The following is a 15,850-nucleotide window of genomic DNA, read 5'->3' as shown; positions in this document are numbered from 1 at the left end:
GAACGCGTCACTGAAAATGTTCTCGCTGGTGCCAGTGACCGCGGTGAGGTCATTTCAGCTGCTGCAGTGCCGGGCACAGAAGACTGATAGACAGCGGGCCGTCATTTTATTGTATTGGAACTCGTGACGTACCGCCGCGGATCGAACATCACAGAATCAGAGGATCACTTCATACCCGAGTGTGCTAAGAGAGGGTCCTACCCATTCCTGTCAGTACAACCCAATGGACTCCTGGGAGGTGTAACAGTGACAGTAGATCTAATGCCAAAGGCAATAAACACGACAATAAAAGCTCATACACTGCAATACCACGACTGGACACTGCAATACCACGACTGGACACTGCAATACCACGACTGGACACTGCAATACCACGACTGACATTGCAATACCACGACTGACTACTGCAATACCACGACTGAACACTGCAATATCACGACTGACACTGCAATACCACGACTGACACTGCAATACCACGACTGACACTGCAATACCACGACTGACACTGCAATACCACGACTGAACACTGCAATACCACGACTGACACTGCAATACCACGACTGACTACTGCAATACCACGACTGACACTGCAATACCACGACTGAACACTGCAATACCACGACTGAACACTGCAATACCACGACTGACACTGCAATACCACGACTAAACACTGCAATACCACGACTGAACACTGCAATACCACGACTAAACACTGCAATACCACGACTGAACACTGCAATACCACGACTGAACACTGCAATACCACGACTGACACTGCAATACCACGACTGAACACTGCAATACCACGACTGACTACTGCAATACTACGACTGAACACTGCAATACCACGACTGACACTGCAATACCACGACTGACACTGCAATACCACGACTGACACTGCAATACCACGACTGAACACTGCAATACCACGACTGAACACTGCAATACCACGACTGAACACTGCAATACCACGACTGACACTGCAATACCACGACTGACACTGCAATACCACGACTGACTACTGCAATACCACGACTGAACACTGCAATACCACGACTGACACTGCAATACCACGACTGACACTGCAATACCACGACTGAACACTGCAATACCACGACTGAACACTGCAATACCACGACTGAACACTGCAATACCACGACTGAACACTGCAATACCACGACTGACACTGCAATACCACGACTAAACACTGCAATACCACGACTAACACTACAATACCACGACTGAACACTGCAGTACCACGACTGAACACTGCAATACCACGACTGACACTGCAATACCACGACTGAACACTGCAATACCACGACTGACACTGTAATACCATGAATGAACACTGCAATACCACGACTGAACACTGCAATACCACGACTGAACACTGCAATACCACGACTAACACTACAATACCACGACTAACACTGCAATACCATGACTGAACACTGCAATACCACGACTAACACTGCAATACCACGACTACTACTGCAATACCACGATTAAACACTACAATAAATACTAACATAATAAACATTGATTTACTACAATAGTACTACCAAACACTGCAATAAACACTATAGTAATACTACTAAACAAAAAAAAAATACAACAGTGCTACTATAAACACGTTAATAATACTTCTAAACACAAAAAAAATACAACAATGCTACTAAACACTACATTAAACACAATAATAAGCACTACAATACTACAAAAATACTACCGGACACTGCTATAAACACTATAATAATACTACTAAACACACACACACACAAAAATACAACAGTGCTACTAAACACTATATTAAAAACACAATAATAAGCACTACAATACTACAGGACTACTACCAAACACTACAAGAAACACCAATATAATAAACACTATAATAATACTACTACACACTAAAAAAAATAAAAAAAAATAAATATAATAAATCAGTGCTACTACAAACACTATAATAATACTAATAAACAAAAAAAAAAAAATACAACAATGCTACTAAACACTATATTAAACACAATAATAAGCACTACAATACTACAACAATATTACCAAACACTACAATAAACACTATAATAATACTACTAAAAAAAAAATAATAATACAACAGTGCTACTATAAACACTATAATAATACTACTAAACACAAAACAAAAAAAAATAAAAAAATAAAACAGTACTAATATAAACACTATAATAATACCACTACACACAAAAACAAATACAACAATGCTACTAAACACTGCATTAAACACAATAACAAGCACTACAATACTACAAAAATACTACCAAACACTGCAAGAAACACCAATATAATAAACACTACAATACTACAAAAACCAATATAATAAACACTATAAAAAGACTACTAAACACTGAAAAAGAAAATACAACACACATGACTAAATACTCCTAAACATTACCATAACCACTACAAATACTCCTGTACACTGCAACTAAACACAATAAATACTATAATAATAATACTAAACACTACTACAAGTATAGACAAATCTCAAATAAGAAGGATCTGACATCCATAAAAATACGGGGGGGGTGTTGTAGATGATAAATTACATAAAAATGAAGTCATTCCGGGGTTATTAATTTTCAAAGACTAAAAAAATACATTTTTTTCATGTCAGGAATGATCAGTATGTACAGCACTTGGTTATCCCCCCCGTCCCCCCCTTCGCCCCCCACCTTCAGTCAGAGTTACCTGTGAGAAGTAGATGGAGTAGGATGGGGATGCCTGGGGCGGTTTTCCTGCTCATGGTGTGATCACCTACATTGGGAAGGGTGAGAAGCAGAAGATGGGGGGCAGAGAGAACAGCAAACAGCAGCCTCTCCCTCTCACTCCAGTCAGGCAGAAGGGATTGGATTTGTATCCAGACTGAGAGCCCGGCTACACATCTAATCCGTTCCTGGTGCAAACTCCCAGCTGGCTCCTGTCACTGCTGACTCATTGGATGCTTGTCAGCGCTGTCCACCAACAAAAAAAAAAAAAAAGAACAGCAACATAAATACAGAAAACACTTGATGGAGTATATAGGAACAAAAAAAGAAAAACAAAAAATAAAAAAGTTCATTAAAAAAAAATTGCTTTTTAAATATTTAAAAAATAACTTCATTTAAGAACTTATTTAACTTTTTTTTAATGTAATAATTTTAAAAGTAATTTTTTTTTATTTTTTTTTATGTAAATTTAAAAATTTCTCCTACCACTCCATCCCCCGCAGTTATTACCTTTTGTACCACCAGCCCCTCCCTCTTAGATTGTAAGCTCCCAGGATCAGGGCCCTCCTAACCCATATATATAAATAAATAAATGTATTTATATATATATATATATATATATATATATATATATATATATATATATATGTTAATTTAGGGATTTGGTACATGCAGTCTATCATTTTAATATATAAATTTGATCCATTTAAACTGACACTAAAGCAACGTTTCTGGTACAAAGGTTTTTACAAATGAAAAAAAAATTTTTTTTTTGTGATTCTTTAAAAATAATTGTAAGCTCCAAGGATCAGGGCCCTCCTATCCCTCTTGGATTGAACTGTATTGTTGCTGTATTGTCTCCCTTTATATTGTAAAGAGCTGAGCAAACTGTTGGCGCAATATAAATCCTGTATAATTATAAGAAAAAAATTATATATAACTAAACGAGAAAAGGGCATGCTATTTCTTTTTTTTATTAACTTTTTTTAATGTAACAATTTTAAAGTTTTTTTTTTCTTTTTTTATTATTCTTTTATATTTTTTATTATTTTTATGTATTTATTTTATTTTAATAACAAAAACGGTTTAAAAAAAGAACTAAAGCAATAAAGGCACTTTAGATAAAAATATAAAAAGTTAATTGAATTTTTAGGTACATTTCAAAAAAATATATAACTAAAAGAGAGAAAAGGCACACTACATTTTTTTTAATTAACTTTTTTTAAAGTAATAATTTAAAAAGTTATTTGAAAGCTGTATTTTTTATTTAAAGTAACAAAAAATGGTTTTAAAAAAAAGAACTAAAGCAGTAAAGGCACCTTAGATAAAAATATAAAAAGTTAATTGAATTTTTAGGTAAATTTAAAAAAAAAAATGTAACTAAACGAGAAAAGGGCACACTATTTTTTTTTATTAAATTTTTTTAATGTAACAATTTTAAAGTTTTTTTTTCTTTTTTATTATTATTTTATATTTTTTATTATTTTTATGTATTTATTTTATTTTAAGTAACAAAAACGGTTTAAAAAAAGAACTAAAGCAGTAAAGGCACGTTAGATAAAAATATAAAAAGTTATTTGAATTTTTAGGTACATTTAAAAAAAAAATTTAACTAAACGAGAAAAAGGCACACTAATTTTTTTTTTAATTAACTTTTTTAAGGTAATAATTTAAAAAGTTATTTGAAAGTTGTATTCTTAATTTAAAGTAACAAAAAACTTTTTTTAAAAAAAGAACTAAAGCAGTAAAGGCAAGTTAGATAAAAATATAAAAAGTTAATTGAATTTTTAGGTACATTTAAAAAAAATATTTAACTAAACGAGAAAAAGGCACACTACATTTTTTTTTAAATTAATTAAAAAAAAATAACTAAAGCAGTAAAGGCACAAGAAATAAAAATAAAAGTTAGTTTAATATTTAAATTTAAAAATCCATAAATAACTAAAACAAGAAAAAGGCACACTCATTTTTTTTTTTAATGTAATCTTTTTAAAGTTGCGTTTTTAATTTAAAGTAACAAAAATGGTTAAGAACAAAAGCAGTAAAGGCACAATAAATAAAAAGTTAATTAAATTTTTAGGTAAAGTATATATATATATAAGAAAAAGAGCACACTTTTTTAAATGTAATAATTTTAAAGTTGTATTTTAATTTAAAGTAACAAAAACTGTTAAGATAAAAAAAAAAAAGAACTAATGCAGTAAAGGCACAATAGTTAGCACTTCCGCCTGGCAGTACTCGGGTCGCTGGTTCGAATCCCAGCCACGGCACCGCCTGCCTGGAGTTTACATGTTCTCCCTGTACCTGTGTGGGTTTCCTCTGGGTCCTCCGGTTTCCTCCCACACTCCAAAGACATGCTGGTAGGTTAATTGGCTCCTGTCTAAATTGTCCCTAGTATGTGTATGTATGAATGTGAGTTAGGGACCTTAGATTGTACGCCCCTTGAGGGTTAGGGACTGATGTGAATGTAAAGCGTTGCATAAATTGACGGCGCTATACAAGTATCTGAAATAAGAAAAATGTTAATTTAATTAAAAAAATATTTTTTAAAATTTATTTAATAACTTTTTTAATGCAATAAATTTAAATGTTTTTTTTTGTAATTTAATAACTTTTTTAATGTAACAAATTCAAAGGTTTTTTTTGTATGTAATAACTTTTTTAATGTAATAAATTTAAATGTTTTTTTAAATTTAATAACTTTTTTAATGTAATAAATTCAAAGGTTTTTTTTGTATGTAATAACTTTTTTAATGTAATAAATGCAAAGGTTTTTTTTTTGTATGTAATAACTTTTTTAATGTAATAAATTTAAATGTTTTTTTTTAATTTAATAACTTTTTTAATGTAATAAATTCAAATGGGTTTTTTTTTATTGAATAACTTTTTTAATGTAATAAATTCAAAGGGTTTTTTTAAGTGAATAACTTTTTTAATGTAATAAATTCAAAGGTTTTTTTTGTATGTAATAACTTTTTTAATGTAATAAATTTAAATGTTTTTTTAATTTAATAACTTTTTTAATGTAATAAATTCAAAGGTTTTTTTTGTATGTAATAACTTTTTAATGTAATAAATTCAAAGGTTTTTTTTTGTATGTAATAACTTTTTTAATGTAATAAATGTAAATGTTTTTTTTTAATTTAATAACTTTTTTAATGTAATAAATTCAAATGGGTTTTTTTTTTATTGAATAACTTTTTTAATGTAATAAATTCAAAGGGTTTTTTTAAGTGAATAACTTTTTTAATGTAATAAATTCAAAGGTTCTTTTTATGTAATAACTTTTTTAATGTAATAAATTCAAAGGTTTTTTTATGGAATAACTTTTTTAATGTAATAAATTCAAAGGTTTTTTTTGTATGTAATAACTTTTTTAATGCAATAAATTTAAATGTTTTTTTTTTAATTTAATAACTTTTTTAATGTAATAAATTCAAAGGTTTTTTTTGTATGTAATAACTTTTTTAATGTAATAAATTTAAATGTTTTTTTAAATTTAATAACTTTTTTAATGTAATAAATTCAAAGGTTTTTTTTGTATGTAATAACTTTTTTAATGTAATAAATTCAAAGGTTTTTTTTTTGTATGTAATAACTTTAATAAATTCAAAGGGTTTTTTTAAGTGAATAACTTTTTTAATGTAATAAATTCAAAGGTTTTTTTTGTATGTAATAACTTTTTTAATGTAATAAATTTAAATATTTTTTTTAATTTAATAACTTTTTTAATGTAATAAATTCAAAGTTTTTTTTTGTATGTAATAACTTTTTTAATGTAATAAATTTAAATGTTTTTTTTTAATTTAATAACTTTTTTAATGTAATAAATTCAAAGGGTTTTTTTAAGTGAATAACTTTTTTAATGTAATAAATTCAAAGGTTTTTTTTGTATGTAATAACTTTTTTAATGTAATAAATTTAAATGTTTTCTTTAATTTAATAACTTTTTTAATGTAATAAATTGAAAGGTTTTTTTTATGTAATAACTTTTTTAATGTAAAAAATTCAAAGGTTTTTTTTGTATGTAATAACTTTTTTAATGTAATAAATTCAAAGGTTTTTTTTGTATGTAATAACTTTTTTAATGTAATAAATTTAAATGTTTTTTTTATTTAATAACCTTTTTAATGTAATAAATTCAAAGGTTTTTTTTGTATGTAATAACTTTTTTAATGTAATAAATTCAAATGGTTTTTTTTTTATTGAATAACTTTTTTAATGTAATAAATTCAAATGGGTTTTTTTTTATTGAATAACTTTTTTAATGTAATAAATTCAAAGGGTTTTTTTAAGTGAATAACTTTGTTAATGTAATAAATTCAAAGGTTTTTTTTTTGGTATGTAATAACTTTTTTAATGTAATAAATTCAAAGGTTTTCTTTTTTTTTTTTTTTTAAATAACAAAAAGTGCTCTCTTGTATATAGCAACAACCCCCACCGCCAGGTCCCAACATAATCAGATTAAATAGTCGCTGCAGTTAAAATCTGTCAATCAAAGGGCATTGCTGTGTGAGTTAAAGAGGCGGCATGGGGGGGGGGGGGTTTAGGTCACAAGACTGACACCAACAATAAATCAATAAATTGTATATATTAGGCGATGGTTGGCATCCTAAACAATTGCTCGTCAACACACATGAACAGGTCTGGGGTATCACAGGAACTCTAATTTTAAATATCATATGTGCCCTTATTTATCTGCTTTGCATTAAGTAACACAAAAATGAAAGAACTGCACTGAGATATTTGTATTTACTAATCCAGCCCCCCCCATCACCCCCCATAACTTTGCAATTAATTAAGATAATTACAAACTAATACATCCATTTTTTGTGTTGTATTTTTAATTTAACGTAACAAAAACGGTTAAAAAAAAAAAGACACAAAAGCAGTAAAAAGGGGTGTTACATAATAATAAAAAAGTTAATTGAATTTTTAGGTAATTTAAAAAAAAAAAAAAAAATTCTATATATATATATATATATATATATATATATATATATATATATATATATATATATATATATATATATATACATACATACACACACACACATTTTTTATTTAAAGTAACAAAAACTGTTAACAAAGGCGCTAAAGCGGTAAAGGGACGTTAAATAAAAAAGTTAAATTTTTAGGTAAAAAATGTATTAATTAAATACACACGCACGCGCGCACCTAAATGAGAGAAAGCCACAATAAATTTCTTTAATTAACTTTTTTTAATGTAATTATTTGAAAGTTGTATTTTTAATTTAAAGTAACAACTGTTAAAAAAGGCACTAAAGCATTAAAGGGACATTAAATAGAAAAGTAAAATTTTTAGGTCAAAAATTAATTAAATATATATATATATATATGCACCTAAATGAGAAAAGGCCACAATAAATTTCTTTATTTAACTTTTTTTAATGTAATTATTTGAAAGTTGTATTTTTTAATTTAAAGTAACAACAACTGTTAAAAAAGGCACTAAAGCAGTAAAAAGGAGTGTTACATAATAATAAAAAAAAGTTAATTAAATTTTTAGGTAATTAAAAAAAAAAATGAAACAAAAATTTTTTTATTTAAAGTAACAAAAACTGTTAACAAAGGCACTAAAGCAGTAAAGGGACGTTAAATAAAAAAAGTTAAATTTTTAGGTAAAAAATTAATTAATTAAATCTATATATATATATATATACATACACACACACATATATATATATATGCACCTAAATGAGAGAAAGCCGCAATACATTTCTTTAAATAACTTTTTTTAATGTAATTATTTGAAAATTGTATTTTTAATTTAAAGTAACAACTGTTAAAAAAGGCAGTAAAGCAGTAAAGGGACGTTAAATAGAAAAGTTTAATTTTTTAGGTAAAAAATTAATTAATTAAATATATATATACACACACACACACACACACACATATATATATATATATGCACCTAGATGAGAAAAGGCCACAATAAATTTCTTTAATTAACTTTTTTTAAAGTAATTATTTGAAAGTTGTATTTTTAATTTAAAGTAAGAACAACTGTTAGAAAAGGCACTAAAGCAGTAAAGGGACGTTAAATAAAAAAGTAAAATTTTTATGTAAAAAATGTATTAATTAAAAAAAAAAAAAAAAAAAAAAAAAGATATATATATATATATATATATATATATATATGCACCTAAATGAGAAAAGGTCACAATACATTTTTTTTAATAAACTTTTTTTAATGTAATGTGGAAGTTGTATTTTTAATTTAAAGTAACAAAAAACTGTTTTACAAAAAAGAACTAAAGCAGTAAAGGCACAAAAAAAAAATAAAAAAGCTAATTTAATTTTTATGTAAATTAAAAAACAAAAATTATATATATATATATATATATATATATATATATATATAAATAATTATTTTTTTTAATTTACCTAAAAATTAAATTAACTTTTTTATTTTTATTTATTTTGCCTTAATATGTATATATATATATGTAAAGCTAAAAATAGAAAAAAAAAAACACAAAAAAAAACAAATGCAGACACCTCGTCTAAGTATGCTGCAATTTATTAAATTTTTTTTTTTTTGGGCCTAGTTACTCTTGATGGCTTCATTTTATAGAACATTGGCGTGGCCAATGCTGAGCCAGAAGATGAGGTCATGGTGCTGGATGATGTCACGGGGAAGAGGTGATCTCCCTCCCATTCCCAATGTCCATGTCTCTGTCTGGCTGAAGGCTCTGTGATCCTGATATGAACTAATAAGCTGACTCTGGGGGGATTAGTGGACAGAGTGGAGGGGATTAGTGGCCTTATTTTCTTGTCAGGCTTTGCTGGTCTTTCAAAAGGCCTTGCTTTGCTCAGCGAAGCGACATTGCACATGCTCTCACAACCACCGTGTTTGCACCGACAACTCGTTAGCCGTCTCCGACAACGAAATCCTTCACATCGGAGGGTCGCTGTGCTCTGTGGTTGCTCAGAAATCGGTTTTAGGTATGCTGTGGCCATTTGAACGTTGCAGCAGATGTGGTCCACACGGGACTTAGAAGCAGATTTTCTGGCGGCATCGTACAATGCATTGAGACTTGATGGATATTTATTTTTTTCTATAGGGCTTTGCACCCCGGTCTTCTCTTAAATTGGTGCCGGCTTTCTTATGTAGGGTTCCATTGAGAAGGCCCAGGGTTCCTTTAGAGGTTTCTAGGGGTTCCTGGAGCAGTAGGGGGCACTGGTGAACTGACCTCCTATATTAGTGCCGGCTTTCTTAGGTAGGGTTCCATTGAGAAGGCCCGGGTTCCTTTAGAGGTTTCTAGGGGTTCCTGGAGCAGTAGGGGGCACTGGTGAACTGACCTCCTATATTAGTGCCGGCTTTCTTAGGTAGGGTTCCATTGAGAAGGCCCAGGGTTCCTTTAGAGGTTTCTAGGGGTTCCTGGAGCAGTAGGGGGCATTGGTGAACTGACCTCCTATATTATTTCCGGCTTTCTTAGGTAGGGTTCCATTGAGAAGGCCCAGGGTTCCTCTAGAGGTTTCTAGGGGTTCCTGGAGCAGTAGGGGGCATTGGTGAACTGACCTCCTATATTAGTTCCGGCTTTCTTAGGTAGGGTTCCATTGAGAAGGCCCAGAGTTCCTCCAGAGATTTCTACAGGTTCCTGGAGTAGCAGGGGCATCGGTGGAATGAGTTCCTGACCATCAATGTAAGAGGACACTTCACTGATCCAAAGTGTAAGGGGGTTCTTCTCCCAGTGGTCTCTAATCTAGGGTGCCTCTCCCATAATGTAAAGAACCACCACCCAAAGGAAGGGGTCACTGGAGCAGTGGGGGCCACTGGTGCACTGACCTCCTATATTAGTGCCGGCTTTCTTAGCTAGGGTTACCTTGAGAAGGCCCAGGGTTCCTCCAGAGGTTGCTAGGGGTTCCTGGAGTAGCGGGGGCATTAGTGGATTGAGTTCCTGCCCATCAGTGTAAGAGGAACACTTCACTGATCACTAGTATAAGGGGGTCCTGCTCCCACTGGTCTCTAGGGTGCCTCTCCCATAATGTAAAGAAGACCTAAATTGACCACCCAATGGAAGGGGGTCCTTGACCAGTGGGAGACATTGGTGAATGATCTCCTGTCTAACCATCAAGAGGACATTTTCCTTACCACCAGTGTAAGGGGCTTCTTCTCCCACTGACCACTAATCTGGGGTACTTCTCCCACAATGTGAAGAAGCACTACATTGACCACCCAATTGAAGGGGTTCCTTGAGTAGCAGGGACACTGGTGGATTAAGTTTCTGCCTCTGGTGAACTGACCTCCTGACCTTTGTATTAGTGCAGGCTTTCTTAGACAGAATTCCATTGAGAAGCCTCCAGAGGTTGCTAGGGGTTCCTTGAGCAGTGGCGGCATTGATCTCCTTCTCGACTATCAATGTAAGAGGACATTTCACTGATTACAAGGGGGTCCTTCTCCCAATGGCCATTATTATAGGGTACTTTTCCCACAATGTAAAGAGGAACTACATTGACCACCCAAAAGAAGGGGTTCTTGAGCAGTGGGGCACTGGTGAACGGGCCTCCTATAATAGTGCAGGCTTTCTTGGCTAGGGTTCCATTGAGAAGGCCCAGGGTTCCTCCAGATGTTCCTCCAGAGGTTCCTTGAGTAGCAGAGGCATTGGTGGATTGAGTTCCTGCCTATCACTGATGTAAGGGGGTTCTTCTCCCAATGGTCCCTAATCTAGGGTGCCTCTCCCATAATGTAAAGAAGACCTACATTGACCACCCAATGGAAGAGGTTCTTTGAGCAGTGGGGACATTGGTGGATTGATCTGCTGTCTAACCATCAAGGTAAGAGGACATTTTCCTTACCACCAGTGTAAGGGGCTTCTTCTCCCACTGACCACTAATCTGGGGTACTTCCCCCACAATGTGAAGAAGCACTACATTGACCACCCAATGGAAGGGGTTCCTTGAGTATTGGGGGCATTGATCTCCTTCCTGAGCATCAATGTAAGAGGACACTTCACTGATTACAAGGGGGTCCTTCTCCCAATGACCACTAACATAGGGTGTTCTTCTATAATGTAAAGAGGAACCACTTTGACCACCCAAAGGAAGGGGTCACTTGAGCAGTGGGGTCACTTGTGAACTAACCTCCTGCCAGACCATCAATTTAAGAGGAGTCATCACTGATCACCAGTGTAAGGGGGTCTGTCGCCCGCTGACCACTAATCTAGGGTACCTCTCCCACAATGTAAAGAAGCACTACATTTGTCACCCAGTGGAAGGTGTTCCTTGAGCGGCGAAGGCTTTGGCGGATTGATCTCCTGCCTGACCACCAGTGTATAGGAACCCTTCTCCCACTGACCAGTACCACGGGGTGCTTTTCCCATAACTTGAAGAAGAACTACATTGACCAATCAATGGAAGGGGTTCCTTGACCAGTGGGAGACATTGGTGAATGATCTCCTGTCCAACCATCAAAGTAAGAGGACATTTTCCTTACCACCAGTGTAAGGGGCTTCTTCTCCCACTGACCACTAATCTGGGGTACTTCCCCCACAATGTGAAGAACTATGTTGACCACCAAATGGAAGAGGTTCCTTGAGCAGTGGGGGCATTGGTGGACTGACCTCCTTCCACACCATCAATGGAATCTGACCATCAATGTAAGAGGACACTTCACTGACCACCAGTGTAGAGGGGTCCCTCACCCACTGACCACTAATTCCAGGGTACTTCTCCCACAGTGCACTTCACTGACCACCAGTGTAGAGGGGTCTCTCACCCACTGACCACTAATTCCAGGGTACTTCTCCCACAGTGCACTTCACTGACCACCAGTGTAGAGGGGTCTCTCACCCACTGACCACTAATTCCAGGGTACTTCTCCCACAGTGCACTTCACTGACCACCAGTGTAGAGGGGTCTCTCACCCACTGACCACTAATTCCAGGGTACTTCTCCCACAGTGCACTTCACTGACCACCAGTGTAGAGGGGTCTCTCACCCACTGACCACTAATTCCAGGGTACTTCTCCCACAGTGCACTTCACTGACCACCAGTGTAGAGGGGTCTCTCACCCACTGACCACTAATTCCAGGGTACTTCTCCCACAGTGCACTTCACTGACCACCAGTGTAGAGGGGTCTCTCACCCACTGACCACTAATTCCAGGGTACTTCTCCCACAGTGCACTTCACTGACCACCAGTGTAGAGGGGTCTCTCACCCACTGACCACATTGCATACTTTTACTACTTTTCTATCAAAGTTAGGTTTTTTTTTTTTTGCGCACATTTCAGGCCTGAAGATTAGATATAGCAGCTGTACACAATATATATATAACACACACAAGTTTGCTTTTCCGGGCGGGTGGGGGGCATTATATATAATAATACTAAAAAAATTAAATAAATGAAAAACAATAAAAAAATGAAACATAAATATATATTATAAATAATATATTTATAAATAATATATATATATATATATATATATATATATATATATATATATATATATATAAATATAAAATAATCGGATAGACTTTGCTAATATACCAAAAATATTTTTGCAGCCATTTCTCTAGGCATCAAAAATGTCATATATTAAAATAAATAAATAAATAAATAAATAAATAAATAAAAAAAAAAAAATATATATATATATATATATATATATATATATATATATATATAAATAAATAAATAAAACACACACACATGATTCTGCTTTTCCGGGTGGGTGGGGGGCATTTATATATAATAATAAAAATAAAATAAAAAATAATAAACAAATATATTATAAATATATATTTATAAATATTAATTATTATTTTAAAATATATATTATTTATAATATATATATATATATAATATTGGGACAGACTTTTCTAATATACCATGGGATGGATATAAAAATATTTTTGCAGCCAGTTCTCTAGGCATCAAAAATGTTATTTATTAAAAATAAAATAAAAACAAATATTGAAAAAATTATATCTCTATCCATCCATCCATCTGGCAGACTTTTTTTATTATATACCAGGGGTTTTATATAAAATTATTTTTTTTGCAGGCATTCCAATAGACAGAAATATTTCAAGGGTTCCTCTGGTATAAAAAGGTTGAGGAAGGTCGTACCCGAGGTTGTGAACTTCAACACATCGGAAAACATGAGACTTTTTATTTATCATCATTATTTTTATTATTATTCAGGATTTAGGCTCAGTTTACACCTTTGCAGTTTGCGTTTGAGCTGTTTCTGCATTGCGTTTTGCGTTTTTGCACCTGCATTTTTGATGGTTGTGTTGCCACGTTTTTTTTTTTTTGGAAAGGGGCGGAGACTTTTTTTTTTTAACGCAAAACGTTGCATTTTTGGTTCTGTAGACTTCAGTGGAGACGCTGCAGAAAAGCACATGTTGCGTTTTCGAGTCGTTTTTTTTTTTTTTCTTTTTCTTGTTGCTGGGCAGATTTAAAACACAAAACGCATCAAAAACACAACATGTGCTTTTCTGCAGCGTCTCCACTGAAGTCTACAGAACCAAAAATGCAACGTTTTGCATAAAAAAAAAGTCCCCGCCCCTTTCCAAAAAAAAACGCGGCGAGTGAAAACGCGGAGATGTGAACGCGTCCTGTAGGAAATCGTGTTACATGGACCGCTGGGCGTTTCTGCAGAACGCAAAGGAAAATGCGGAGATGTGAACCCGGGGTAATGCTTGTTCATAAACGCAACCCCTCCCCCGACTCCGACTCCTAGCATTGTTTTCCAGCCCCTCCCACCGCGCTTCATAAGAGGCGACTCCCCCACCATTCTCACACTTCTCTGACCTGCCAGTAAGCGGACTCAGCAGAATCCGGGGCTCCTCCCCCTCCTCCCATACACACATTTAATGAAGTGCCCCCCCCCCCCCAGCTGGGAAAACATTGAGGGACGGCGAAGAACGACTCCACATGATACAGACATTCGGGTCGATCTACTAAAGACAAGAAGGGAAGGAATTGCATGGTGTGTGGTGAATACAGGACTACTTGCATGGAAAAGAAAGAAAAAAGAGAATATTTATTTTTGCTTGCATATGGCTGGATGTGACACCACCACTGCAGAGACATTTTCCTTTCAGTGACACCACCAATGCAGAGACATTTTCCTTTCAGTGACACCACCACTGCAGAGACATTTTCCTTTCAGTGACACCACCACTGCAGAGACATTTTCCTTTCAGTGACACCATCAATGAAGATACATTTTTCCTTTTAACGGCGCCACCAATGCAGGAGCATTTTCCTTTCAGTGACACCACCAACACAGTGACATTTTTACTTTCAATGACACCACCAATGCAGAAACATTTTTCCTTTCAGTGACACCACCAACACAGGGATATTTTTCCTTTCAGTGAAACCACCAACACAGGGACATTTTTATTTTCAATGACACCACCAATGCAGAGAAATTTTTCCTTTCAGTGACACCACCAACACGGATATTTTCCTTTTAGTGACACCACCAACACAGGGACATTTTTATTTTCAATGACACCACCAATGCAGAGACATTTTTTCTTTCAGTGACATCACAAACGCAAGAACATTTTTTCTTTCAGTGACCATGCAAATACAGAGACATTCTACCTTTCTGTGACACCACCAATAGAGGGACATTCTACCTTTCAGTGACACCACCAATGCAGAGACATTCTACCTTTCAGTGACACCACCAATGCAGAGACGTTCTACCTTTCTGTGACACCACCAATGCAGAGACATTCTACCTTTCAGTGACACCACCAATGCAGAGACATTCTACCTTTCAGTGACACCACCAATGCAGAGACATTCTACCTTTCAGTGACATCACCAATGCAGGGACATTTTACCTTTCTGTGACACCACCAATGCAGAGACATTCTACCTTTCAGTGACACCACCAAAGCAGGGACAGTCTACCTTTCAGTGACACCACCAATGCAGGGACATTCCTCCTTTCAGTGACACCACCAATGCAGAGACATTCTATCTTTCAGTGACACCACCAATGCAGAGACATTCTACCTTTCAGTGACACCACCAATGCAGAGACATTCTACCTTTCAGTGACACCACCAATGCAGAGACATTCTACCTTTCAGTGACACCTCCAATAAGGGA

At 34.0% G+C, this 15,850-nt stretch overlaps 1 protein-coding gene across 1 annotated transcript in view; it reads right to left on the bottom strand.

Moving 5' to 3' along the window:
• LOC149458701 (protein crumbs homolog 2-like) overlaps window positions 1–15,850 on the bottom strand; it is a 112,218-nt gene that overhangs the window by 75,261 nt on the left and 21,107 nt on the right. The gene's annotated exons all lie outside the window — the stretch shown is intronic.

Source organism: Staurois parvus, unplaced genomic scaffold (genome assembly GCF_062004578.1).
Source record: "Staurois parvus isolate SC_StPar_1 unplaced genomic scaffold, SC_StPar_1.0 ptg000281l, whole genome shotgun sequence".
Lineage (NCBI taxonomy): Eukaryota > Metazoa > Chordata > Amphibia > Anura > Ranidae > Staurois > Staurois parvus.
This window is presented reverse-complemented; position numbering and strand designations above follow the sequence as displayed.